Here is a 12,975-nt window from a genome sequence, read left to right on the forward strand (position 1 = left end):
GATGAGGACAGATGACTCTCTGATAGCATATAGTGTCCCTAAATCCAATCTAATGCAATTGCAACACTTAAATTAGCAAAGACTAACACCTGAATAATTTACTGATAATTTATCCAATGACATACAATAGCAAAGATTGGACATAATGCAGTTAAATTTTACTATTAAACCCTAGGTGGAGCTTGTGTATAACAGAAACAAAACCGAACACAATAGAACAAATGTGAACTATAATATAATTTCAAGTCTATAACAATGTGGTGTCGAATGTATATGAAAAAACAAGCGAAGATTGGTGTAACTGCCGGAGGAGCACTTTGTCTCATTGTGATCTTATCTGATAGTTACATAACGTGTTGGAATGGAGATCACCCCTTGTGATCTTATCTGATGGTTATGTAACGCGTTAGATTGTAGATCACAAACTGAGCGATTTTATTGAATTTTGTTCTAGCTTAAGTACTAATCGTGAGAAGAAATAGTAGGGCGTAAAAATTTTCGTAATAGTTTACAGTTGCATAAAATGGTATATCGAAAGTAGTAATGGACATTAATGAGTTGTTTTACAAGAGTAGTAGAATAAATTATTTACATGGTAGCATTCTGTCAGTTAACTTTAAAATACAATGAATCAATCACAATGGGAAATAGGAATATTTACAAACTCACAACGACAAAGCTACAAAACTATGAAAATTGTTACTATTGAAATGTAGAGGGCATGAAAGTGTAATTGTTGAAATATGGATTGCTTCAATCTCCCCCTCTGATGCTGAAAGCGTCCCGATGAAGCATCAGAAATTACGGATTGTTGAACTTCTGTTGTAACCTGCATCAGGATTGTTGCATCTGCTTAGGATGGACTGCATCAGGAACAATCGGTTGTTGAAACTGCTATTGTGACAATAAGACTGTAGTAATTGCACAAAGATGGCGTTGAAGACTTTCTGCGGAACCTCCCCCTGGAGTAAAGGTGACTAACTAACGGCAGAGGTGGATGTATTTTGCCTCCCCCTTGAGTAAAACTGCATCGTACACGTACATTGTTGGTGATTCATCAAGCTACTTTTCCAACAGGCATTTTCTTCTTGTGGGTCATCTAACATAACATAATCCAGCACCATCTGCCGATGTATAGTAGCAATGGAAATGTCCCATCTTATTATGTTATATCTTTGATTTCTCTCTTTGGTGACGATACATGGCACTCTAGTATCGTAATTATGCTTTGGTAAATCAGATTATAAGATAGGACTAGGTATCTCACTCTAGAACAATTTTACAGACAATTTTATTATGTGTAAGTAAAGAACACGCTAACTTCTCAAGACCTCCTTCGCCGCACAACATAATGGGTGAGGATAGGTGGCTCTCTTGCATATATGAGTTAGAATGTAGTGCCACCAATTGCAATCGAGTAAATTTTGCCCCATTTCTAAAGTGTGTTTGTTATTTGACCTAGTTTGTCCCCTGTAAGCTCGGCTCTTCACTATTTAGAACCTTAGTAAAAACACATTTCGCCATAAGGCCCCTAATATGATGACACCTACTGTAGAAAATGAAAGTATTAACCAGAGCAAAGATCTTCACCACAACAGCTCGCTAAAGTGCGATGACTGTTAGATGGCGCTCCGGTAACATATTCAGTAGTGCGATTCTCGAACTCATGTTTTAACCGGCAAAAAAATCGGAGTCACTGTTCATATATGATGATGGAGGGTATTATGGAGAAACTTCTACTAGCTTTTGGAGCAGCAGTTTTATAAAATTGTATAGAAGGTCATCAGTATTTAGAGAACCAATTTTGTAATAGGTTTACTATTTGTGCCGAAAAGGCATGATGGAAATTTGTCCTTGAACGGTTCGAAAAATGTCATAAATTTGCCAATATAACGCCATCTACATTTCATATTTATTGAAACCAATTATTGACCCATTGATTAAAAGAGATGAACCTAGGCATTATCTAAAAATGCAGTGATATTGCTTACAAATTTGTTCTAAAAATAAACACATTTTTTGTTCTAATTTTCGAAACAACATCAAGATAAAGTCCCTTTGTGACATGTACCTCTGTACCTCACCTATGAAATTCATACACATGTATGTCTGCTTTAAAGAATTTCTAAGAATATATTCCTTCTCCTTTCTTAGATAACTGACAAGCCTAACTAAACTATAAAAAACTTCTTAAAATGTTGTTTCCGTGTCCCTTTGTCTTCGGTGACGGCTGGGCCTTTCTTTAGACACAAATAAATGCCATGGCATGCCTTTGTATCCTTTCGTTTAATGCGGCTCCATTTAGGCGGCTAAATAAACTATTTTCTTGGTGTTGTTGTTTTAGTTTCAACATTTTATGGCTGACAATTTTGTAAATTTGGTTTCCACGACTTGTTGTTGGCCACCGCTTAGAGGAAACACAGGAGATTTCGCCGGGGCAGGACGGTTGTGGCATTTCAGGACATTTCAAAAATCAAGCAAAGCTTATTTTGTCCTGTGATGATGAAGCAGCTGTTTTGGTGTTGTTTGACTTGCAAGAAACAATACCCGAACCATGCTGCCTGCCATGCCACCACCGTGATGAGTGTGATATTTTTGGCTTTTGGCCAAAAATAACACTTTGCACGAACATCTATAGGCAAACATGCCAACTTTTGTTTTTGTTGTTGTTTTTGTACACAAAAACTTACCACGATTCCAATGGGTGAAAGACAGCAAATCGTTCTTCCAATGGAAAATTGGAAAGCTGTCAAAGAAAAAGCACATGCTTCGTTGGAAGTGCACGAGACAAGACGAGACATGAACACGAAAGGATAACACCGCAATCACGAAGGCTGCCACAAAGAGCACATTCGGAACTATGAATGTTAGGAATTTTCAGTCTTCGTCGAGCTTTCACAACGGTTGCAACTGGAAAAAGAAATCAAGAGCATTTTTTCTTTCCAAGCAGAAAAATAAACCTCAAGAATTAAAAATAAAGCGGTGAAATGAATAACGGTAATGAGGGAATAAAAATAAATAAATAAAAATTTAAACAAAAAACTGTTTTACAAAAATTGAAAACAAACAATATTGTGCAATTGAAAATCTTTTGAAAATAATATTCAAAATAATAGTGAAGTTTTACATAATAGTGGCTCTAAAAACTTCCGTTTCCTATCGTGGCCTGCTTTCCGTTTTTCGTCTTTCTTTTCAACTCACAGTTGCTCTCTCACTCCAACTAACTCACCGAGAAGTTGTTGTTATTGTCATATGGTGGTGTGATATTTAAACTATGACTCAGTTTTTTCTTCTGCAACTTTAGTTTTTCCATAAAGGAGTTTTAAAAAGGAGTTGGCATATTTTAAGGCTACTGTGAAAAAAAACAAACCTGAAAAAGAAATTTCCTCTGCAATGCCTGAGGAAAAAAGTATCAGTGTCTGTGTTGTTGTGTAGAACGAGGCTCCTTTAAATGACTGTTTCGTGTTGTACGCCGCCGAGGGGTTAAGAGTGCATTTTGCCGATTTAAGGCTCGTGTTGTTGATAGTGGAGTTGTTGTTTTTCTTTTTCCAATAACTATCTCATTGAAGTTGTTTCACCACCAGCCCTGAGACATCCTGCTGGGCCACAGTGTGTTTGTGTAATAATAATTGTTGTTGTTGTTTTTCGAGAAAAAAAAACTAGAGCTGGTGTTTTGCCATATTGATTCACATAATGATCCTTTCTTCTGTCTTTGCCTTGCCGTTTGTTTTTTTGTTTATTGTGTGAAACATTTGCTCTATTGTTTGTTGTTTTTGTTGTCCTGTGTCTGAACCTTTGTGTATGCGTGTGTGTGTGTGATGTATTATAAAATAGCAGCAATACTATATAGAGTTTACACCCTATATGTTGGCCTGAAACAGAACTCCAATTGCACCCCATCCCAACCCATACCTCCCTCCTTGTCTCTGTCATTGTTGTCATGCTACGTGCACTGAAAGCGTAATCGTTGAAAAGGAGCTGTGAAAATAAAGTTGTCAGTTGAATTTTATACGCCGACGGGTGCGGTCCTTTTTTATGTTGTCTTATAAGCGTGTCGTTTGAACAGCGTGCGGTTCTCATTAGTGTTTTATTGAAGTTTCCCAAGAACAAAAGAAGCAAAATAAGTGGAATCCAATAAGAATTTGTAAGGGAGTTTTGTAAATTCAAAAAAAATAAAAATAAAACAAAATAAGGACATTTGAAAAGAATCTATACAAAGTGTGAACATTAACGACTGAAAAAATCAACCAAAAAGCTTGAATAAAATTTTAAGTGTACCAAATTCTAGTTTCAAATAAATGAAAAAAATCTGAATTTACTAATACATTCAATAAATGCAATTGGGAAAATGATTGAAAATTAAGCTATAAAATTTATTCGAAGTCTTTCGAAATGCAAATTTATTTTGCATCCAAAAGTTTGTTTAATTGAAAATTGTGCAACTTTAAAGAGACAAAGCATAAGTAACTATGTTCAAAGCCATCAATTTAAAACAAATCTAACTCCTGTTTTTGCATATTACCATCATTCTTCTGCTATTGTAGGACATGGAATAATTTCGAAATGAATTGATTGCAATTTTCATAGCACCTTAGAAAAACAAATTTCCAGACCCCCAACTATTCTAAAAGTGGTTGCCACATTTCTGAAACCAAATAATGTTCCGTTCATTTTAGAAAATATCCCAGAATTTTAAATCCTTTTTATGACTTTTAGTTCTAAAAACTTGAATTTTTAATTAGTATTGGATTGATTTCAGATAATTATTTATGTATATACTCGTAATACCCTATTCCTGCAAACATAAGCACTGGAACACAAAGTTCTCCAACTGTTTTTGCTACAAAAATTATTTGTGGTAACATCATAAATTCTTGAGGCTTAGTTTTCAGAACTACCTACTGCGATGCCTACTTTTAGGAAACTACAACAGTGAATGCAAATTCTAAGAGAGACTTACAATCAAGCTTCTTTGGAATACCTCATTAAATGTGAAAACAATTTATACAGTGTATACAATCAGGGCAATCATTAATAATTCCCTCGGAATTTTCCGCACGGAAAATAATTTTAAAAACTGAAATTCTTTTAAAATCAATATTTTAGAACTTTGAAAACAACTTGAGTCACTTAATTATGGAGTATTCTCATCGAATCGACAAACATATTCTCTTTTTGGACATAAATATGGAAATTAAAAATTGCGAAATTGGGGAAAGGGAAGAAATTCCGAACGGAATTTTTATTCACGATTGCCCTGAATATACACATTTTGAAATCAAACAATCATGAATTATTTGGACTACGACATTTAGTCGTTTACAAATTGCAATTAATGCCAACAATAACCACATCTAGATAAACTTTTAGAACAAAAATCCGAAAAAATTTCAAACGCGGTTCAAAATTTCGATATTTTTATAGTGGTGTCTAATAGTGTTTAAGCACTCATATTCAATGTTTTATTTTATAATTCTTTTATGTTATTAATACTCATAAAATTGTTCGAAATTAAAAGTAATGTCTTAAATACTCGTATTTGCTCTTTTCCAGAACCTGCAATATTTTTTTTGAATTTTTTGACAAATTTAAGAAAAAATTGTCGAGTTTCAAATATATTAAATTTTTTCGGTTTCTATAGTGTGAAATTTATTGGAGATTTATGCTTGAATTCTATAGTCCTTAACATCTGATAAACATGTGTTAATTAAAAGTATGTGCCTACTTTTAGGAGCTCTAAAAAAATAGACATGATTATAATTTCTCTGACCACTTGGTTGGAAACTATCTAGAAGATCTTTATAACTGATGATTTATAGGACCGATTTTGCCTTAGTCCTATGAACCATGATTTGTTGTTGCCCTTCTGAGGATATTTTGCCTTAATGTTTCGATGTCAAATATTCCTGGATCCACCTAGGTTCGTCAAATCATAGGGATGTGGAACTGCTACCAAATAATCTAAAACAGCGTTTGGTAAGAGAACGCACACGTGCTCTCAGTGAACGTTACTCTCTCTACACACACAATTGAACTTATTGAAAAAGCATGCACTCACATAATGACACCCCCTAAAGTATGCAATACAAAAATTCGGTGCCTATCGCTGATCTAAAAGTCTACATGATGCAATACCTGAAAATCTTGTGGAGAATATAAAATGTGTGCCTACTCAAAATAGACTTGAAAACATCCTCAAATACCCGAAAATGAGAGAAATTAATTTTAATTGATGATGGGCTTTACGTACAGGCCGTGGTTTTTCCCCTTACCCCACTTGCCAGCAAAAGTCTTTGACAAAGAGTATTTCCATTGTATTGGAGTAGGTTCCGCTTGTTTTGGCATAATGTCTTAGTTATTGGAAATTTTCGATTCTGTGGAAATTTATGGCCTGTTTTTTCTATGACGATTCGAATTCAAATTGGTTCGAATTACTACCAAACTCATATTGTTATAGGAAATGTTTGTTTGAAAATAAAAACAATTCAAATATTTTTTTCAAAAACAGAAGTTTGGTAGTAGTTCGAACGAATTTGTATTCGAATAATCTTAGTGAAACCGGCCATTAATGTCTTTTTTTCATAAGATATAACGAATCTATATCCACTTCCTGCATTCTAAAGACTATTTTACTATGACCCGCAATAGCAGGAAACGCCACCTAGTTTTGAAAACGGGAATAGCATAACTAGCAAAGCTCACCAGGGCTCAAGAGGTCCAATTGAGGTGAATACAGATTGCTATTTGGTATCGTTGTAGGAGAACCATAATGCCTAGTCAGTATAGGGCAATATAGGACGCAAAACAAATTTAATGGAAGCGAAATTGCATTGCCGACCAAGGTAAATGGTTTTGCAAGGAAAGAAGTTGCATCACGGAACCATTTACAAAGTCCATTTCCATTTTTATAAAGTAAAATATATTTTTAGATTTATTTAAAGACAAAGTAAAACAAAATTCTCTATTGTTTTCTACACCTTTACTTTCTTACCCGAAAACCTTGTAGAACTGAAGTGGCACTAAACGCCATCTATTCTTCAAAAATGTAACTCAGTAATTTGTGGTGACAGTTAGGTGGCAAGTAAAACGAAATATAGTCTAATTCCGTTTATTATGTGGGTTGTTGTATTAGCTTCTAGATGTATGTGTATGTCTTCATTGTATTGATTCGGCTCTACCTCCAGCTCATTGATGCTCAGAAGAGTTGGTGTATTAGTAGTGGTAAGATACTCTTCCCATTGCTAAACAGTGGCAAATCAAAAATAAAGACAGAATACACTTTTAAGTATGAGGGCGAGCATCGCTGCTACAGCTCCAAGTTCAGAAAGGACAACACCTGGATAGGATTAGTTCAAAGTGAGGGTGGAGTTAGATGAATCGGCTTCGCTAGGCGCTTAAAGAGAGAAGATATTAAGCGTTGTGCCATCAACCTTGGCCCAATAATCTTAGTTGTGTCAACATGACTCTCGTTTGCGTTGGTAGCTTTAACGCGGGTTAAAGTTCTTGTCATGGAATTATTCTGGATATATATTGAAATATATTGGTATCAAGACTATTTGTAGACAATCAGTTCAACGATCTCTACATTTTACCTTTTCCCCGGAAGGTCATCAAAAACGTTTAAAATCATTTAGCAATGATCAGAAACTTCAAAACACCTTAATTTGTGATAAGAGATATCTATCTTGGATACCAACCAAATCTTAATTATGTGGGGTAAAATTCTTGTTGTGGTGTTATTTTGAATTTACTTCTGTCTTTCCGTGAATATTAGCTGTATGATTACCTCTAATTTAAGTTTTAAGTTTTTACATTATTCCAGAACACCATCAAAACTATCTTGGAATGATAACTACTGTAGAAAAAAGTAAATATTACATTAGCAAAGATTTTCACCAAAATAATGCAATAACTCGATGCAGTGACGTATAGATGGGGCTAATGTATCAGAAAGGAAAAATATGTCCAAGTGAATCGTAGTAAACATGTTGTGACCAAAACTTTGTTAAAAGAGTTTTAGTACCACTCTCTTTGGCTTCGAAATTGTTTGGAGACCAAGATCGTTGTTAAATTATGTTCACCAATATAACTCGTTAATATAAAATGAAATTTAGGTGGCTCTATGGTATCAGAACGGAAAATTTATATCCACGTGAATCGAAATGTAGAGTGGCTCCAAACGTAGATTGTGTGGGTTAAATTGTGTGGGTCTTTTGGTGGAATAATTTTGAAAATATTATTCTTTCCGTGTATATATCATCCAAGACTATTTGGAGGCAATCCGTTCTATGTTTTAATTTGTAACTTTTTCCCTGAGGACCATTAAAACTTTCTTGAAACGTCATCTACTGGAGTAAATGTGAGCATTACATTTAGCAAAGAATTTTACCAAAATATCTTGATAATGCGATGTAATGACAACTAGATGGAGCTCAGGTATTTCATTGGCAAATTTATGTCCACGCAAATCGTGTAAACATACTGTCTTCAACACTTTTTTAAACGAGTTTCAGTTGAAGTCCTTGTATAGTCAGTTTCTCTTAAATACTATTTATATTCTAATTTTAATACTTTTTAATTTTTGATGCCGATAAGACAAACAAATTATCCACATAAGTCCAAAATTTTGTAAATAGTTTTATGGTGGATCGTATCAAACTTTAGGTAATTTTTACTTTTTCTTCTCTTCCGATGTATTTCTGATATTGAGTACGGCTACTTGTTAAAAATTTAAAGATTAGTCAAGCTCGAGGTCTACTAATCTATTGACTAATCTATCAATTTTTAAGAAAGGAAAAAAGGTCGAATAACAGAAGACACTTTGGTACGGCTATTTCCATAATGTCACCCCTTTATGGTAACCTCACTTTGATGCCTTTGCTGCAAGCTGATGGTGATGATTTGTTTAGCATTGAGAGGATGACAATAAATTCCCTAAATGCGCTTACAGGCTTTCAAACAAACCAGAGAAGTTATTTGCATTATGACTCAGTTCCACATTATTAAAAGTTTGATGAATTTAAATGAGGATCCTTCTCACAACATCTGTTCTTATTTATTTAGGTTTTGGTTCTGTTTTCTAGAACTCGGTGTATACTTTTAGGCGACCAAATGTTATTAAAAACATTGACATTGACCACCTCAAAGTGGTGAAATATCTTTGTATAAGTAGATTCATCCAAACTGACTATTGTCGAACTTTCTAGTCACAACTAGGATATCTCTTTGCCGCTATCCCTTGAGTTCTCTTTTTGGTTCTTAATTATGTGTATGGATTTGGGGTGTGTTACCCCATGTTGTTGTTGTGACTACCACCAAAAGGTGAATGCCCTTTTGTAGAAATTATGAACATAGAAACACAGGTGTGAATATGTTTTTTATGGCCCTTAGCTGACCACCAAACCATAAAAAAAAATTCTCTTCTTTTTTGGCTGCAGTTCATAGTTCAAAAGGTGCAGAAGAAAGCATACTTAAATTACTTTTTTTATTTCCTTTAATGATCCCCTTATATTTCCAAAAAGCCATAACTTGTGTTCCTGCCACTAAACACCCTAAAAATGAAATTATAGACATCATAATGGTGCCTATATGTGGTGTGTATGTTGATGTGTGTGTTTTCTGGGGTGACACTTTAAACCTCACCACAAAAAAACATGCACATTAGCATTAAACTCTTATTGGAGTTTTGCTGCAGTGCCATACAGAGAACACACAAGGAACGCTAGAGCCTGCAAGACTCCACTTGAAGTGTGTGTGGCACAAGAAGTACACAGACCATGGTGCCTGCTGTATGGGCAAAGCCGAAAAAAGTGACTCATAGATTTCTTGATTCGTTGGATATATGTGTGTGTGAGCTCCGTGTTGTTTGCGTTCATTTTGAATTTATAGTTCCAGCCTTATTTTGGAGGGCACTCCACTTCTTCTTAACATTGCAGACACATAACGGCGACACCCCAACCCCAGAAACAAGCAACAACAAAAAGCACACAAAATGTACTATTGCCGGGTTTATTATTAGCATGCGGAAAGCTGCTGCTGCTGTATGCGGCAATGTTTTGTTGCCATTTTTTGTTTGGTTTTCTTGTTGTCGTCGTTGTTTTTTTGCCAGAAAGTAAAAGGGCCTTTAATTCATTTATGCGATTATTACAATTTTGGATGGTTTCCAAATGAACGAAGCGAAAAGACAGACATGACAAAGATTTCTGACGACATGTGGATTATATTCCATAATAATGTTTTAGTTTTTCGCAGAGTATTTCCTTTGCTGCCGCCTTCCAACGAAATGGCAAAAATAAAATCTAAAGGAGGAAGGAGGCTGTGTGTTTGAAATCAATTTCAACGTATGTACATAAGAGACTCTTGATGGTGCTTCTTCCTGGTTACAATTGTGTGTGCGTGTGTGTGGGTTTGTTTCCTTGTTGCCTCTGATGATGACATGAAAGCAACGACTACTATGATGGACCAAGACATTGATGGATGAAATGATGTTGTTTGCACTGCCAGAGCGTCACCACAACCACCACTATTTTTATGGCCCCAAGACATTCGAATGTAAAATAAATGTGTTTTCCACCCTACGGCAGCAGCGGCAACAAAGCAAGAAGAGACAGTTAGTCAGTCACTCATTTTTGCAAAAAAAAAAAAAAAAAAAAATTGGAAAAAGAAAATAATATATCTTTTACATTTGTTCTAGGTCTGGATATGAATGTTTTCACTTTGTTTTGCCAACCAGGATATTTTTAGAAAATATCAATTCGTTGTCTATGTTTTTTTGTTGATTCCCCATATGTGTGGCTTTTGACCATTCCGTTTGGATGAAAGCAAAACTTATTTGTAATTCATATCAGATACTGGGAAAAAGACAAAATTAAATGCATTTTTCCAAGAAGGGACATTGGCTTTCCAGTATTTATTTATGATGGATTTCTCGAGAAAAAAACATAAAATATAAGTTTATCTCATCAATAGAGAACCCAATAGAAATTCACTCAATGTTGAGCTAATGAAATACACTCTGGGAGGCCCTGAGGAAACATGATGAACTTCAAACAATCCCATAGCTTTCCACACTTTTCCCCTTCCTTTGGGATTCTGCAAACATTTTACTTTTGTCACACCAACTTTTTTCTTCTCCCGAAGAATTGTGACATCTTCATCTCAACAAATATCTTGGGGTTTTAGCCGAAATTTGTGGCATTTCAGTATCTTGTTTCCATTTGCCATTAAAGTGTCTAGAACTTTTTCCACCAATGAGAAAAAGCAAAAATATAAAAAAGTTCTTTTCTACTTTCCAAGAACAAAATCCATGACTTTAGGAATCGTTATATTTTTAGTATCTTTTCTAGTTTATGACTCCATGAAAAGGTCAGAAAAGTGATACGCCAACCCAAACACCTCCTCCCTCCACACTGCCTCTCCAAGAAACCAAAAAGACACGAAAAAAGTACAAAAGTTATACAACAGCACTTAAAGTTTGACGCCACAACGACGACCGCCACGACATTTGGTGTGGCATGTGCCAGGCCCAAAAAGAACATTCATTGGCCGCTGGATTTTTGCCGACAACAACATCATCATCGTCATCTTCATTGTTGCCATTGAACACATTGGCGTATAAAACTTCTTCAAAATAATAGCCACAGAATATAAAAAAAATATTCGTATTAAAGTAAATGATGTGTGGACAATGGCCGATGTAATAAAAGTTTTAACAAATGTGGGAAAATTACCAAGAAAAATTATTTGTGCTTTTTTCCCCCAATAAAACATGTTTTTCTTTAGAAAGGGACATATGGGGATGAAAAAAAAAAAAAAAATAAATAAATAAAATTGCTGCCTTAAATATAAAACATTTTCAAAAAAAAAAAAAAAATAAATAAAATAATAATAATAATAATAATAATAATAATAATAATAATAATAATAATAATAATAATAATAATAATAATAATAATAATAATAATAATAATAATAATAATAATAATAATAATAATAATAATAATAATAATAATAATAATAATAATAATAATAATAATAATAATAATAAAAATTCGAAAAGCTTAAGCTTCTGTGCAAACTTAAAAATGTGGTGTATATGTTTAGGCATTTGCATTTTGCTCTGGCTCAGAACCTGCAAGTTTCTACAGGTTTCTCAATTTTTTTTTCAATTTTTTCTTTTAAAAATTTCGAAATGGAATTATAATTGTTTTTTTATATAGAATTAAATTTCTAAACAATAATTTATAGGCACAAATTTAAAAATGTTGGTCATACTTTTAGGTGCTCCATTTAAAAGAATAACAAACAATATTGAAAGCATAATTTTTGCTAAAATATTCAAATGATGAAAAAGAGGAAAAATACAAAGTTTTTGCCTTAATTTTAAAATATTTTCCAAAAAATTAAAGTTTTCGCAGAAACATAAGGTTTAATGCAAAGTTAATAAAGTGGTGTATACTTTTAGACATTTGCTCTGGTTTCCAAATGTTTTATAATTTTTTTCTTTTTTTAATTAAAAAGTTGTTTTTATATAGAAAAATACTTTATCCATTTCAAACATAAGGTTTACTGCAAAGTTAATAAAGTGGTGTATACTTTTAGACATTTGCTCTGGTTTCCAACATTTTTATAATTATTTTCCTTTGTTAATTAAAAAGTTGTTTTAGTAGTATATATTTTTATAAAAAAAAAAAACCAAAAAACCATTTCAAACAAATAATTTTTAGGTAAAAAATTAAAAATATTGGGCATATTTTTAGGTGTTTCATTTTAAAACGAATACCCAACAATGTAATTTTTGATAAAAACTTCAAATGGTAAAATCTTTTATTAATTAAAATTAAATTTCAAAATTAAATTATTTTAAAACATCAATAATGGCGACAAATTTAAAAGTTGGGCATACTTTTAGGTGTTATATTAGAGACATTTAATATGCTTTCCTTGAAAGAAAGATAAACAAATATTATTACATAG

The 12,975-nt window shown here is 33.4% G+C and overlaps 1 protein-coding gene across 3 annotated transcripts in view; it reads left to right on the top strand.

Moving 5' to 3' along the window:
- Positions 1-12,975, top strand: part of futsch — a 178,109-nt gene that overhangs the window by 38,848 nt on the left and 126,286 nt on the right. The window contains exon 1 of one of the 3 annotated variants that reach the window (XM_073975288.1): positions 2,772-2,997. The exons of the other annotated variants lie outside the window; for them this stretch is intronic. The gene's annotated coding sequence lies outside the window, so the exon portion shown is untranslated. Of the gene's footprint in view, positions 1-2,771; positions 2,998-12,975 lie in introns of those variants that run through there. 3 annotated transcript variants of the gene reach the window in all.

Source organism: Musca autumnalis, unplaced genomic scaffold (assembly GCF_047663935.1).
Source record: "Musca autumnalis isolate F117 unplaced genomic scaffold, ASM4766393v1 scaffold_3, whole genome shotgun sequence".
Classification (NCBI taxonomy): domain Eukaryota; kingdom Metazoa; phylum Arthropoda; class Insecta; order Diptera; family Muscidae; genus Musca; species Musca autumnalis.